The sequence below is a fragment of the Bubalus kerabau genome, chromosome 1 (genome assembly GCF_029407905.1).
Source record: "Bubalus kerabau isolate K-KA32 ecotype Philippines breed swamp buffalo chromosome 1, PCC_UOA_SB_1v2, whole genome shotgun sequence".
NCBI lineage: Eukaryota > Metazoa > Chordata > Mammalia > Artiodactyla > Bovidae > Bubalus > Bubalus kerabau.
The window spans coordinates 100,221,415-100,234,690 of NC_073624.1; the positions used below are offsets into that span (position 1 = coordinate 100,221,415).

The 13,276-nt window shown below is 39.7% G+C and overlaps 1 long non-coding RNA gene across 3 annotated transcripts in view; it reads left to right on the forward strand.

Moving 5' to 3' along the window:
- Positions 1 to 13,276, forward strand: part of LOC129655394 (uncharacterized) — a 53,101-nt gene that overhangs the window by 14,565 nt on the left and 25,260 nt on the right. The gene's annotated exons all lie outside the window — the stretch shown is intronic.

Below are 13,276 nucleotides of genomic sequence, written 5' to 3' on the forward strand. Positions count from 1 at the left end.
TGCAGGTATTTCAGTTTTCAGGGATACTCATTGATTTGCTGAGCATAATTCTCAGATGTAATACTTTTGCCAGGATTCAGAAAACTATAGTGGGTCAGACAGGCAGCAGACCACCAAACAGTGACCATGACCTTTTTTTGGTGCAGGTTTGGCTTTGGAAACTGCATTGGAGCTTCTTCTCAGTCCAGCCACTGAGCTTGTTGTTTCCAATTGTCATATACCATCCACTTTCGTCGCACATCACAATCCAATCCAGATATGGTTCATTGTTGTTGTGTACAAGAAAAGATGACACTTCAAAATTACAGTGTTTTTTTTTTTCAAATTTTCAGTCAGCTCATGGGGCACCCACTTATCAAGCTTTTTCACCTTTCCGATTTGCCTCAAATGCTGAATGACTGTAGAAGAGTCAACGTTGAGTTCTTCAGTGTCTTCTTGTGTAGTTGTAAGAGGATCAGCTCCAGCTCTGATGATTGCGTTCAATCAGTCATTGTCAACTTTCAATCACCGGCCACTATGCGCCTCATCATCCTCAAGGCTCTCATCGCCTTTTGGAAAAATTCTTGAACCACTACCGCGCCGTATGTTTGTTAGCAGTTCCTGGGCCAAATGCATTGTTGATATTGTGAATTGTCTCTGCTGCTTTATGACCCATTTTGAACTCGAATAAGAAAATTACTTGAATTTGCTTTTTGTGCAGCATCATTTCTATAGTCTAAAAAATATGAAATAAATAAAGTAAGTAGTTATTTCAGAGAATAGCAAGGAGAGATAAGAAAGCATTCCTCAGTGATCAGTGCAAAGAAATAGAAGAAAATAATAAAATGGGAAAGACTAGAGATCTCTTCAAGAAAATTAGAGATACCAAGGGGACATTTCACGCAAATATGGGCTCCATAAAGGACAGAAATGGTATGGACCTAACAGAAGCAGAAGACATTAAGAAGAGGTGGCAAGAATATACAGAAGTGTACAAAAAAGATCTTCACAACCCAGATAATCACTACGGTGTGATCACTCACCTAGAGCCAGACATCCTGGAATATGAAGTCAGGTGGGCCTTTGTTTGAAGCATCACTGCAAACAACGCTAGTGGAGGTGATGGAATTCCAGTTGAGTTATTTCAAATCCTAAAAGATGATGCTATAAAAGTGCTGCACTCAATATGTCAGCAAATCTGGAAAACTCAGCAGTGGCCACTGGACTGGAAAAGGTCAGTTTTCATTCCAATCCCAAAGAAAGGCAATGCCAAAGAATGCTCAAACTACCACACAACTGCACTCATCTCACACACTAGTATCCAGAGAAGGCAATGGCACCCCACTCCAATGCTGTTGCCTGGAAAATCCCATGGATGGAGAAGCCTGGTAGGTGCAGTCCATGGAGTCGCTAAGAGTCAGACACGACTGAGCAACTTCACTTTCACTTTCCACTTTCATGCTTTGGAGAAGGAAATGGCAACCCACTCTAGTGTTCTTTTTTTTTAATTTAATTTAATTTAATTTTTTAACTTTACAATATTGTATTGGTTTTGCCATATATCAAAATGAATCTGCCATGGGTATACATGTGTTCCCCATCCTGAACCCTCCCCCCTCCTCTCTCCCCATACCATCCCTCTGGGTCGTCCCAGTGCACCAGCCCCAAGCATCCAGTATCATGCATCGAACCTGGACTGGCGACTCGTTTCATACATATTATACATGTTTCAATGCCATTCTCCCAAATCATCCCACCCTCCCCCTCTCCCACAGAGTCCAAAAGACTGTTCTATACATCAGTGTCTCTTTTGCTGTCTCGTATACAGGGTTATTGTTACCATCTTTCTAAATTCCATGTATATGCATTAGTATACTGTATTGGTGTTTTTCTTTCTGGCTTACTTCACTCTGTATAATAGGCTCCAGTTTCATCCACCTCATTAGAACTGATTCAAATGTATTATTTTTAATGGCTGAGTAATACTCCATTGTGTATATGTACCACTGCTTTCTTATCCATTCATCTGCTGATGGACATCTAGGTTGCTTCCATGTCCTGGCTATTATAAACAGTGCTGTGATGAACATTGGGGTACACGTGTCTCTTTCCCTTCTGGTTTCCTCAGTGTGAATGCCCAGCAGTGGGATTGCTGTATCATAAGGCAGATCTATTTCCAGTTTTTTAAGGAATCTCCACACTGTTCTCCATAGTGGCTGTACTAGTTTGCATTCCCACCAACAGTGTAAGAGGGTTCCCTTTTCTCCACACCCTCTCCAGCATTTATTGCTTGTAGACTTTTGGATCGCAGCCATTCTGACTGGTGTGAAATGGTACCTCATTGTGGTTTTGATTTGCATTTCTCTGATAATGAGTGATGTTGAGCATCTTTTCATGTGTTTGTTAGCCATCTGTATGTCTTCTTTGGAGAAATGTCTGTTTAGTTCTTTGACCCATTTTTTGATTGGGTCATTTATTTTTCTGGAATTGAGCTGTAGGAGTTGCTTGTATATTCTCGAGATTAGTTGTTTGTCAGTTGATTCATTTGCTATTATTTTCTCCCATTCTGAAGGCTGTCTTTTCACCTTGCTTATAATTTCCTTTGTTGTGCAGAAGCTTTTAAGTTTAATTAGGTCCCATTTGTTTATTTTTGCTTTTATTTCCAATATTCTGGGAGGTGGGTCATAGAGGATCCTGCTGTGATGTATGTCAGAGAGTGTTTTGCCTATGTTCTCCTCTAGGAGTTTTATAGTTTCTGGTCTTACGTTTAGATCTTTAATCCATTTTGAGTTTATTTTTGTGATTGGTGTTAGAAAGTGTTCTAGTTTCATTCTTTTACAAGTGGTTGACCAGTTTTCCCAGCACCACTTGTTAAAGAGAGTGTCTTTAATCCATTGTATATTCTTGCCTCCTTTGTCAAAGATAAGGTGTCCATATGTGCGTGGATTTATCTCTGGGCTTTCTATTTTGTTCCATTGATCTATATTTCTGTCTTTGTGCCAGTACCATACTGTCTTGATGACTGTGGCTTTGTAGTAGAGCCTGAAGTCAGGCAGGTTGATTCCTCCAGTTCCATTTTTCTTTCTCAAGATTGCTTTGGCTATTCAAGGTTTTCTTGTATTTCCATATAAACTATGAAATAATTTGTTCTAGCTCTGTGAAGAATACCATTGGTAGCTTGATAGGGATTGCACTGAATCTCTAAGTTGCTTTGGGTAATATACTCATTTTCACTATATTGATTCTTCCAATCCATGAACATGGTATATTTCTCCATCTATTAGTGTCCTCTTTGATTTCTTTCACCAGTGTTTTATAGTTTTCTATATATAGGTCTTTAGTTTCTTTAGGTAGATATATTCCTAAGTATTTTATTCTTTTCGTTGCAACGGTGAATGGAACTATTTCCTTAATTTCTCTTTCTATTTTCTCATTATTAGTGTATAGGAAAGCAAGGGATTTATGTGTGTTGATTTTATATTCTGCAACTTTACTATATTCATTGATTAGTTCTAGTAATTTTCTGGTGGAGTCTTTAGGATTTTCTATGTAGAGGATCATGTCATCTGCAGGGAAATCAGACACTGAAGAGACCAGCAAACAGAAGAAGCTATAACAGTGTTCTTGCCTGGAGAATCCCATGGACGGAGAAGCCTGGTAGGCTGCAGTCCACAGAGTTGGACACAACTGAAGCGACTTAGCAGCAGCAGCAGCACACACTAGTAAAGTAATGCTCAAAATTCTCCAAGCCAGGCTTCAGCAGTACGTGAACCATGAACTTCCAGATGTTCAAGCTGGTTTTAGAGAAGGCAGAGGTACCAGAGATCAAATTGCCAACATCTGCTGGATCATCAAAAAAGCAATTGACTATGCCAAAGCCTTTGACTGTGTGGATCACAATAAACTGTGGAAAATTCTGAAAGAGATGGGAATACCAGACCACCTAACCTGTCTCTTGAGAAACCTGAATGCAGGTCAGGAAGCAACAGTTAGAACTGGACATGGAACAACAGACTGGTTCCAAATAGGAAAAGGAGTACGTCAGGCTGTATATTGTCACCCTGCTTATTTAACTTATATGCACAGTACATCATGAGAAATGCTGGGCTGGAAGAAGCACATGCTGGAATCAAGATTACTGGGAGAAATATCAATAATCTCAAATATGCAGATGACACCATCCTTATGGCAGAAAGTGAAGCAGAACTAAAGAGCTTCTTGATGAAAATGAAAGAGGAGAGTGAAAAAGTTGGCTTAAAGCTCAACATTCAGAAAACTAACATCATGGCATCCAATCCCATCACTTCATGGAAAATAGATGGAGAAATAGTGGAAACAGTGGCAGACATCGTTTTTGGGGGCTCCAAAATCACTGCAGATGGTGAGTGCAGCCATGAAATTAAAAGATGTTTACTCCTTGGAAGGAAAGTTATGACCAACCTAGACAGCATATTAAAAAGCAGAGACATTACTTTGCCAACAAAAGTCCATCTAGTCAAGGCTATGGTTTTTCCAGTGGTCATGTATGGGTGTGAGAGTTGGACTATAAAGAAAGTTGAGTGCCAAAGAATTGATGCTTTTGAACTGTGGTGTTGGATAAGACTCTTGAGACTCTCTTGTACTGTAAAGAGATCCAACCAGTCCATTCTAAAGGAGATCAGTCCTGGGTGTTCATTGGAAGGACTGATGTTGAAGCTGAAACTCCAATAATTTGGCCACCTGATGCAAAGAACTGACTCATTTGAAAAGACCCTGCTGCTGGGAAAGATTGAAGGCAGGAGGAGAAGGGGACGACATAGGTTGAGATGGCTGGATGGCATCACCATCTCAGTGGACATGAGTTTGAGTAAGCTCTGGGAGTTGGTGATGGACAGGGAGGCCTTGTATGCTGCAGTCCATGGGGTTGCAAAGAGTCAGACATGACTGAGCAACTGAACTGAACTGAATAAGTCATTAGCAAAAAGCATAAAGCGAAAAATGTGCATTAAAATGATGTAAAATATAACCACATTTATTAAGAATGTATTCCAATATCACATGAAAATTTAAATAATGCAAAATCTGAAATTACATTTGCAGCAATCTATATGAGTTCAGCTTTTTTAAAGCTTATAAGTGAGATCATGCAATATTTATCTTTTTTGGTCTGGCATTCACTGGCATAATACCCTCAAGGTCCATCCATGTTGTCACAAATAGCAGGATTTCCTTCTTTTTATGGCTAAATAATCTTGTGGCACTACTGGTAAAGCACCAACATACCAACGAAGGAGACATAAGAGACACAGGTTCGAGACCTGGGTCAGGAAGATCCCCTGGAAAAAGGAATGGCGGCCCACTCCAGTATTCTTGCCTGGAGAATCCCATGCAGAGAGGAGCCTGGTGGGCTATGGTTCCTAGGGGGATAGCATCGAACACAACTAAAGCAACTTAGCACAATGTTTCATTTGTATATACACTAGCAGTACCGTAGTGTAATGTTGTGCTAAGTCACTTTAGTCGTGCCTGACTCTGCCCCCCTAGGAGACCTAGTCCGTGGGGTCGCGAAGAATCAGACAGGACTGAACACTTCACTTTACTATATGTGTATACATACACACACGCACACACACACACACACACACACACACACTACTTTTTGTACCATTGTAAATATTCTGCCTCGGCATTAAACTTGTGTTCTGAAAATGAGAATTCTAAATTATGTTCAGAGATAGTTAGAAAACTTTTATTAAAATCTTAAAAAGTAAAGGAGCTTCCAACTGATTTTTAAAACTTTTGGTAATTACAGTTCTTAAAAATAAACTCTGCAGATGAAAATACATTATAATTTATTTCTACAAAAGTAAGGAAGGAATTGAACAAGTTAGATGATGGTAGCATGGTGAACAGAATTTAAGTCTGAAATTCTGTAGTTGTGTTTTGAATATTTCAACTTGTGAGAAGAACCTTTTTATGGACTTCTTCTTCTGAATGCAATAAAATTAAGAAGACCTGTGACATTGCAGCATCTAAATGTGGCAAAAGATTAAAATAATTGCAAAAATAGAGAAAACTTATTTGATGTGTCTGGATTCCTAAAAATATTTGAAAAAAGAAGCACTCTGAAGGGTAGAAGGCAGTATGTTTAAATAGTTAGAGTAAAATATTTATAAAATTCAATAAACTCCCTTAAGACTATCCTTCATTGAGCAGAATTTACTTTGAAATTACAAAATATCTCAGCAGCCTTAAAGAGAGTATTTTCTCAGTAAAAAATTTGTGGTCAACAGAGAAAAGTCAATTAAGGTTTTCAAAATGTCAAACTTATTAACCACTAAAAAATGCACCTTTAAGGAAGACTGCAGGCAATTTTGTGGACAAAAACTAAAATAATAAGACCATTAAAAATTACACTCTTCATAAATTTTCCAGTGTCTTGATATTAGATCTAGGTATAACTTTAAATGATAAAACTACAGAAATAGGTACCAAGAATAATTATTCTCATACTATTTTTAATATTTATATAATCATAAAAGTGTTTTTAAGCTTTACATGAATACATATTATTTTGAATTTTTAGACAAAATTAAAAAATATTTTTTGAATAGAATTATTTCATAGATCAAGCAATATATATATATGTATATAAAATAATTGTGTAGGCCTGGAGTACTGACATGGAGCTTCCCAAGTAGCACTAGTGGTAAAAGCACCTGCCTGCAAATGCAGGTAGACATAAGAGATCTGGGTTCGATCCCTGGGTCGAGAAGATCCCCTGGAGTAGGGCACGGCAACCCACTCCAGTATTCTTGCCTAGAGAATCCGCATGGACAGGCTGCCATCCATAGGGTCCCAGAGAGTCAGACATGATTGAACTGACTTAGCATGCACACGTGTGCAGAGTGTTGACAGAGCCCCAGTGCCCACCACCATCACTAAAGGCAAGCTCAACAGCTATGACCTCCATGTCCTGCTTCATCTGACCTGGAGGAGTCTGGACACTGTGTCGACTTTGGAAACCTTGAACTCAGTCTGTACTTCAGAGAGAAACAAAGAGAGGCCCAGAATACCAGTTGTCCATAGAATTGTAGCCTGATGCTTAGGTATATATTTTGCATTTCTAATTTGCTGCTTAAGCAGTAATTTCAAGCAAAAATGAGTAGCCAAGTTAAAAAAAATCATCATTCCATTCAATTTCCCCCCTTTTTTTTCAGTCTTTTGACCTGTCCTCACGTTCCTGGTTTAATAAAATTTGAACAGAATCATATTAGGTCTATGGAGCAAGGGGTTGAGCTAAGAGAGAGAATCCTCATTTTCCAAACAGAAAATCATTATTCAGTAGACAATGTCTAAACGTTTTTAAAATAATCAAAAAGCGTTATAAATGTATTGTATTAATATGGAAATAAAAGATACTTCTAAAATGGTTGAAAGTGGGAATGGATTTGGGACTGAGGGAGAGAGAAGTTGGTAGTAAAAGTTTTGTTAGTATATCTGTGTTTTAAAATTGTAAACATGTATTGTCTTGATTTTTAAAAAGCAAACAAGGTTAAGTTTTTAATGAAGTGCCTGATATACATAGTAAGAAATTGAATTTTCTTATTCCTGTCATTCCCAATTTTCACAAATCTCTACTTATGCATCTAATTTCCTCCTGTTTTCTGGCAATTTCTGTATAAGAAATTATTAATTCACTATGATCTTGAGACCATGCAGTCTGACCTAGATAATCTTGGAATTGCTAAACCATTATGAAAGGTTATCTATTGGGTAAGTTTCAAACCCTTTTCCACTCAAAATTTTGCTAACTCAGAACACTTTTACAAATACACAGTTGATTGGAATCTGGGAAAGTAATAATGAGCTTTTTGATGTTCTTATTTGGCATTTTCAATGTCATACATTATAATTAATTAATTTGAAAGCTTACTTCCTGCTCCCAGATATTCTTCTCAGCATGTTAAAAGAAAACAGAGAGCACCCTCCTCTAGTTTCTCTTGCTGGAAATGAGACTTCAGATCAGATCAGATCAGTCGCTCAGTCATGTCCGACTCTTTGCGACCCCATGAATCACAGCACGCCAGGCCTCCCTGTCCATCACCAACTCCCGGAGTTCACTCAGACTCACGTCCATCGAGGCAGTGATGCCATCCAGCCATCTCATCCTCTGTCGTCCCCTTCTCCTCTTGCGCCCAATCCCTCCCAGCATCAGGGTCTTTTCCAATGAGTCAACTCTTCGCATGAGGTGGCCAAAGTACTGGAGTTTCAGCTTTAGCATCATTCCTTCTAAAGAAATCCCAGGGCTGATCTCCTTCAGAATGGACTGGTTGGATCTCCTTGCAGTCCAAGGGACTCTCAACAGTCTTCTCCAACACCACAGTTCAAAAGCATCAATTCTTCTGAGCTCAGCCTTCTTCACAGTCCAACTCTCACATCCATAAATGACTACAGGAAAAACCATAGCCTTGACTAGATGAACCTTTGTTGGCAAAGTAATGTCTCTGTTTTTGAATATGCTATCTAGATTGGTCATAACTTTCCTTCCAAGGAGTAAGCGTCTTTTAATTTCATGGCTGCAGTCACCATCTGCAGTGATTTTGGAGCCCAGAAAAATAAAGTCTGACACTGTTTCCACTGTTTCCCCATCTATTTCCCATGAAGTGATGGGACTGGATCCCATGATGTTCGTTTTCTGAATGGACGCATTATTACAAATCAAGGTCAGTGGTGGGTGGAAATTCTAGGATTCAGAAAAAGAAGTTGTACCCAAGAGTAAGCTTGTTCATGAAACATTTGTTTTACTAATCACTGACTTCTCCTTCCTCTAGTTTCTAGGTAAACAAGTTAAGAATGCTAAGTGTTGCGGGCTGGTCCCTTGGCTTCCCTGCAATACCTTGTCTGGACTCTAATAACTGAAATGCACGTCACTGTCTATATGTTTGTCCAGAGGCCTGCTGGAGCTGTTGTGACTTGCTCATTCCCAGTATTCAAATCTGCCAGCTGTCGTGTCAACACTTTAAGGTCAAGTCTCTGATCACGGCTGGCCAGGCTCACTGTTTATTATTGGCAATAGAATCTCTTTTACTGTGATCAGACCTCAGATCAGCCTTTGTCCCAAACAGACTTGATCAGTGGTGAAAAGTAGAACACTTCATGTTGAAACTGGCAGCAGAGTAGATAGAGGGTCACGTTAGGGTCTGGATAGAGTTTCACAGCAGGTTGAAAATGGTATCAAGTAAAAAAATGTGAGTTGATATTGAGGGTGATTATCCATTACCAGCCTACTCCAGCCTCTCCTGTAAGAGTAAGAAAGCAACTGATCATAATCACAGTACATTCACCAAGGATTATGGGGGTCCAGACAGGCTGGGTTTAAGTGCCTTTTCTGTCTTATCTCATTTAGTCCTCATCGTATCCGTAGGTGGTATTTCCTTTTCATGAGATTAAACAAAAGAAGGCCCTTAAACACTTAACACAATGTCTGAAAATGCATAAGGAACTATTAGTTTACTGTCTTCACTGGTCATCAGTAAAGATGCATCGATGTGTTGTGATTATAAAGCTGAATCTTTTAAAATCCTACCATTCAAGGCAGACCTTTTCCACTGAGGAAAGAAGGCAAGTGGTAGAATGACAAACTCCCATGCAAGTTTACATTTCCCTATTTTGGTGGTCAGTAATCTAAACAAGTGAGGGCAAGACAAAAGAAAATTTTCAATACCAGTCCTTGTTCCTGAAGTACATCCTGTATCCAGGAATTGATTACATGTGATTTCCCTGGGCCAGTGCCTCCCCTGTCTAACACCAACGTTTTTTCTCAGTGACCAGACATTAAATCTCAAAGCCTCAAGTGTCCAAGGAGGGGATGGGATGCTGGGGCAGACAGTGGGAACACTTTGTTCAAAAAGAGGTGAAGCTTGATAGCAAAGATGTTATAGAGGAAATTCCGGCATCAAACTAAATGCCCTTTAATACCATGTTTTACTCTGAGAGTTTATGATGTTAAGAATACATGTTGATGACGTTATTAAAGGATTAAAGTAAAAACTCTATCACTGTATTGCTAAGTGTACATTTTGGAAGTAAATCTTAATGAAACCCTATATTTAACTAAAACCTTTAACTCTGAAAATGATTGCCTTAAAAATAGACACTAAAAAGTTCAGCTTTACAGTCCTGAGTGGCTAGAGTTGGGGTGGACGAGGGGCTTGACAGAAGAGTGTGATTAAATCATGGCTTTGGTACAGCAGATAGGACAAGGATGAATCCAGCTAGCTGTGTGATCTTGAGAAAGAGGTGAAATCACCCCTTTACATGTGTGCTTTTGGGTCAGTAGAATGAGATACTTCAAAAAGTCTTTATGGGGATTACATGAGATTACATGTATGAAACACTCAGCACATATTAGATACTAAATAAGTGACAATTATAATGAAAAAATAAAGGAGGATGAGGAGACCCAGAAAGTACCTTAAACTTCATAAATTCTGAATAACAGAGACATTTTTAAGTCAGTTACCATAAACAGTTTTCTCATTTTGCCAAAATTTCAAGCATGCCTAACCCCTCCTATCCTCACAAAACAGCTCAGAAAAATGCAATCCTGTACAAGAAAGAGCTTCCCAGGTGGCTCAGAGGTAAAGAATCTGCCTGTAATGCAGGAGATACAGGCATGATCCCTGGGTCGGGAAGATCCCCTGGAGAAGGAAATGGCAACCCACTCCAGTATTCTTGCCTGGAGACTCCCATGGAGAGAAGAGCTTGGCAGGCTGCAGTCCATGGGGTCGCAAAGAGTCAGACGCAACTGAGTGACTAAACAACAAAAGAGAAGTAGAGAGGTACATTAAGTGTTCCTCATGTAAGTAATACCTCAATAAACAACAAGCAGAACAGGAACCACATGTAGCATTAACAGCATTCCCTGTAGGAAATAATCAGTGTTTCTGTTTCGCAGAGGACAATGGGGATGTGGAAGTCACTGATGCAAATTCCATGAAATTTGGAAATTATCCCTAGTTAATGTGCAAAGGAAACTAACCATTTTAATGAGTCTAGATGATTACCAGAAATACAGATGACAAACATTCAGTTCAGTTCAGTTCAGTTCAGTTGCTTCAGTCGTGTCCGACTCTTTGCGACCCCATGAATCGCAGCACGCCAGGCCTCCCTGTCCATCACCAACTCCCGGAGTTCACTCAAACTCACATCCATCGAGTCGGTGATGCCATCCAGCCATCTCATCCTCTGTCATCCCCTTCTCCTCCTGCTCCCAATCCCTCCCAGCATCAGGGTCTTTTCCAATGAGTCAACTCTTCACATGAGGTGGCCAAAGTACTGGAGTTTCAGCTTTAGCATCATTCCTTCCAAAGAAATCCCAGGGCTGATCTCCTTCAGAATGGACTGGTTGGATCTCCTTGCAGTCCAAGGGACTCTCAAGAGTCTTCTCCAACACCACAGTTCAAAAGCATCAATTCTTCAGCGCTCAGCTTTCTTCACAGTCCAACTCTCACATCCATACATGACCACTGGGAAAACCATAGCCTTGACTAGATGGACCTTTGTTGGCAAAGTAATGTCTCTGCTTTTGAATATGCTATCTAGATTGGTCATAACTTTTCTTCCAAGGAGTAAGCATCTTTTAATTTCATGGCTGCAATCACCATCTGCAGCGATTTTGGAGCCCCCAAAAATAAAGTCTGACACTGTTTCCACTGTTTCCCCATCTATTTGCCATGAAGTGATGGGACCAGATGTCATGATCTTAGTTTCTGAATGTTGAGCTTTAAGCCAACTTTTTCACTCTCCTCTTTCACTTTCATCAAGAGGCTTTTTAGTTCCTCTTCACTTTGTGCCATAAGGGTGGTGTCATCTGCATATCTGAGATTATTGATATTTCTCCCAGCAATCTTGATTCCAGCTTGTGCTTCTTCCAACCCAGCATTTCTCATGATGTACTCTGCATATAAGTTAAATAAGCATGGTGACAATATACAGCCTTGATGTACTCCTTTTCCTATTTGGAACAAGTCTGTTGTTCCATGTCCAGTTCTAACTGTGTTAGGAGACACAAAATCTGGAGATGGACAGATAAGGGATCCCAGACCACATAAGGCAGAGAATTGACAGGAGGAGGAACTGGATGTTAATACCACATCCAACCTTTCATCATATGTTACACCATTAACTTACAGTGAATTCTCATATTATAGTACATTCAATCATCCTCAATGATTCCTTTCACTAAAAAGCCCCTTCTGTTACTGTTAATGACACCTGGAATAGTTGAACCCCCAAATGACATTTTAATATCAGTCTTAGGATGGACAGTCCAAGCTCAGTAGACTCCCCATTTTAGTAAAACGTTGTTTTCATAGGGTTTAATCAAATCTGGGTGTGCTAAGTGTTATATTTCATACCAGTTTGTGTCTTCAATCTCAATACTACCTTTGTAAGTACGTAAGGAAACCGATGACTCGGCAGGTAAAGAATCCACCTGCAGTGCAGGAAACACAGGAGACGCGGGTTTGATCCCTAGGTTGGGAAGATCCCCTGGAGAAGGCAATGGCAACCCACTCCAGTATTCTTGCCTGGAGAATCCTGTGGACAGAGGAGCATGGTGGGCTATAGTCCAATGAGTCATAAAGAGATGGACACAACTGAGCACAGGAAAAGTAGTGTCAAACCAGTTTACATATGACAGAATTGAGCTCCTTGGCATTTTAGTTAACTTATCAACTTTACAGAGTTTATGTTAGAACTGCCAGCAAAATCCAGGCCAAGTCCAGTAAAACCAAATCCCAGGACCTCTCCTCTTTACCACATAACCTTCTGAGAAATACTTCTGTGAATAATAGGATGCTTTTATTTGCTTCTGCTTTCAAAATGTTACACCTCAAAATCCAGTTTGGATTTAAGTCTACTATGTATTGAATGGGCTTCCCAGGTAGCTCGATGGTAAAGAAACTGTCTGACAATGCAGGAAACATACTGAGATGTGGGTTCAATCCCTGTGTTGGGAAGACCCCCTGGAGAAGGAAATGGCAACCCACTCCAGTATTCTTGCCTGGGGAATCCCATGGAGAGGACCCTGGCAGGCTACAGTCCATGGGTCATAAAACAGTTGAACATGACTTAGGGACTAAACAGCAACAACAACAAATGTGTTGAATATTTAATCTCTGAACTGTGAAAAGCCTTGCGATATCCTAAGACAAAAATCATTTAGAAAGGAAATGATGAATGAGTTGTGTCTTTAAAATATTCATTTCACATAAGGAAATGTTTTAGAATTAGACTCTACACTAATACACTA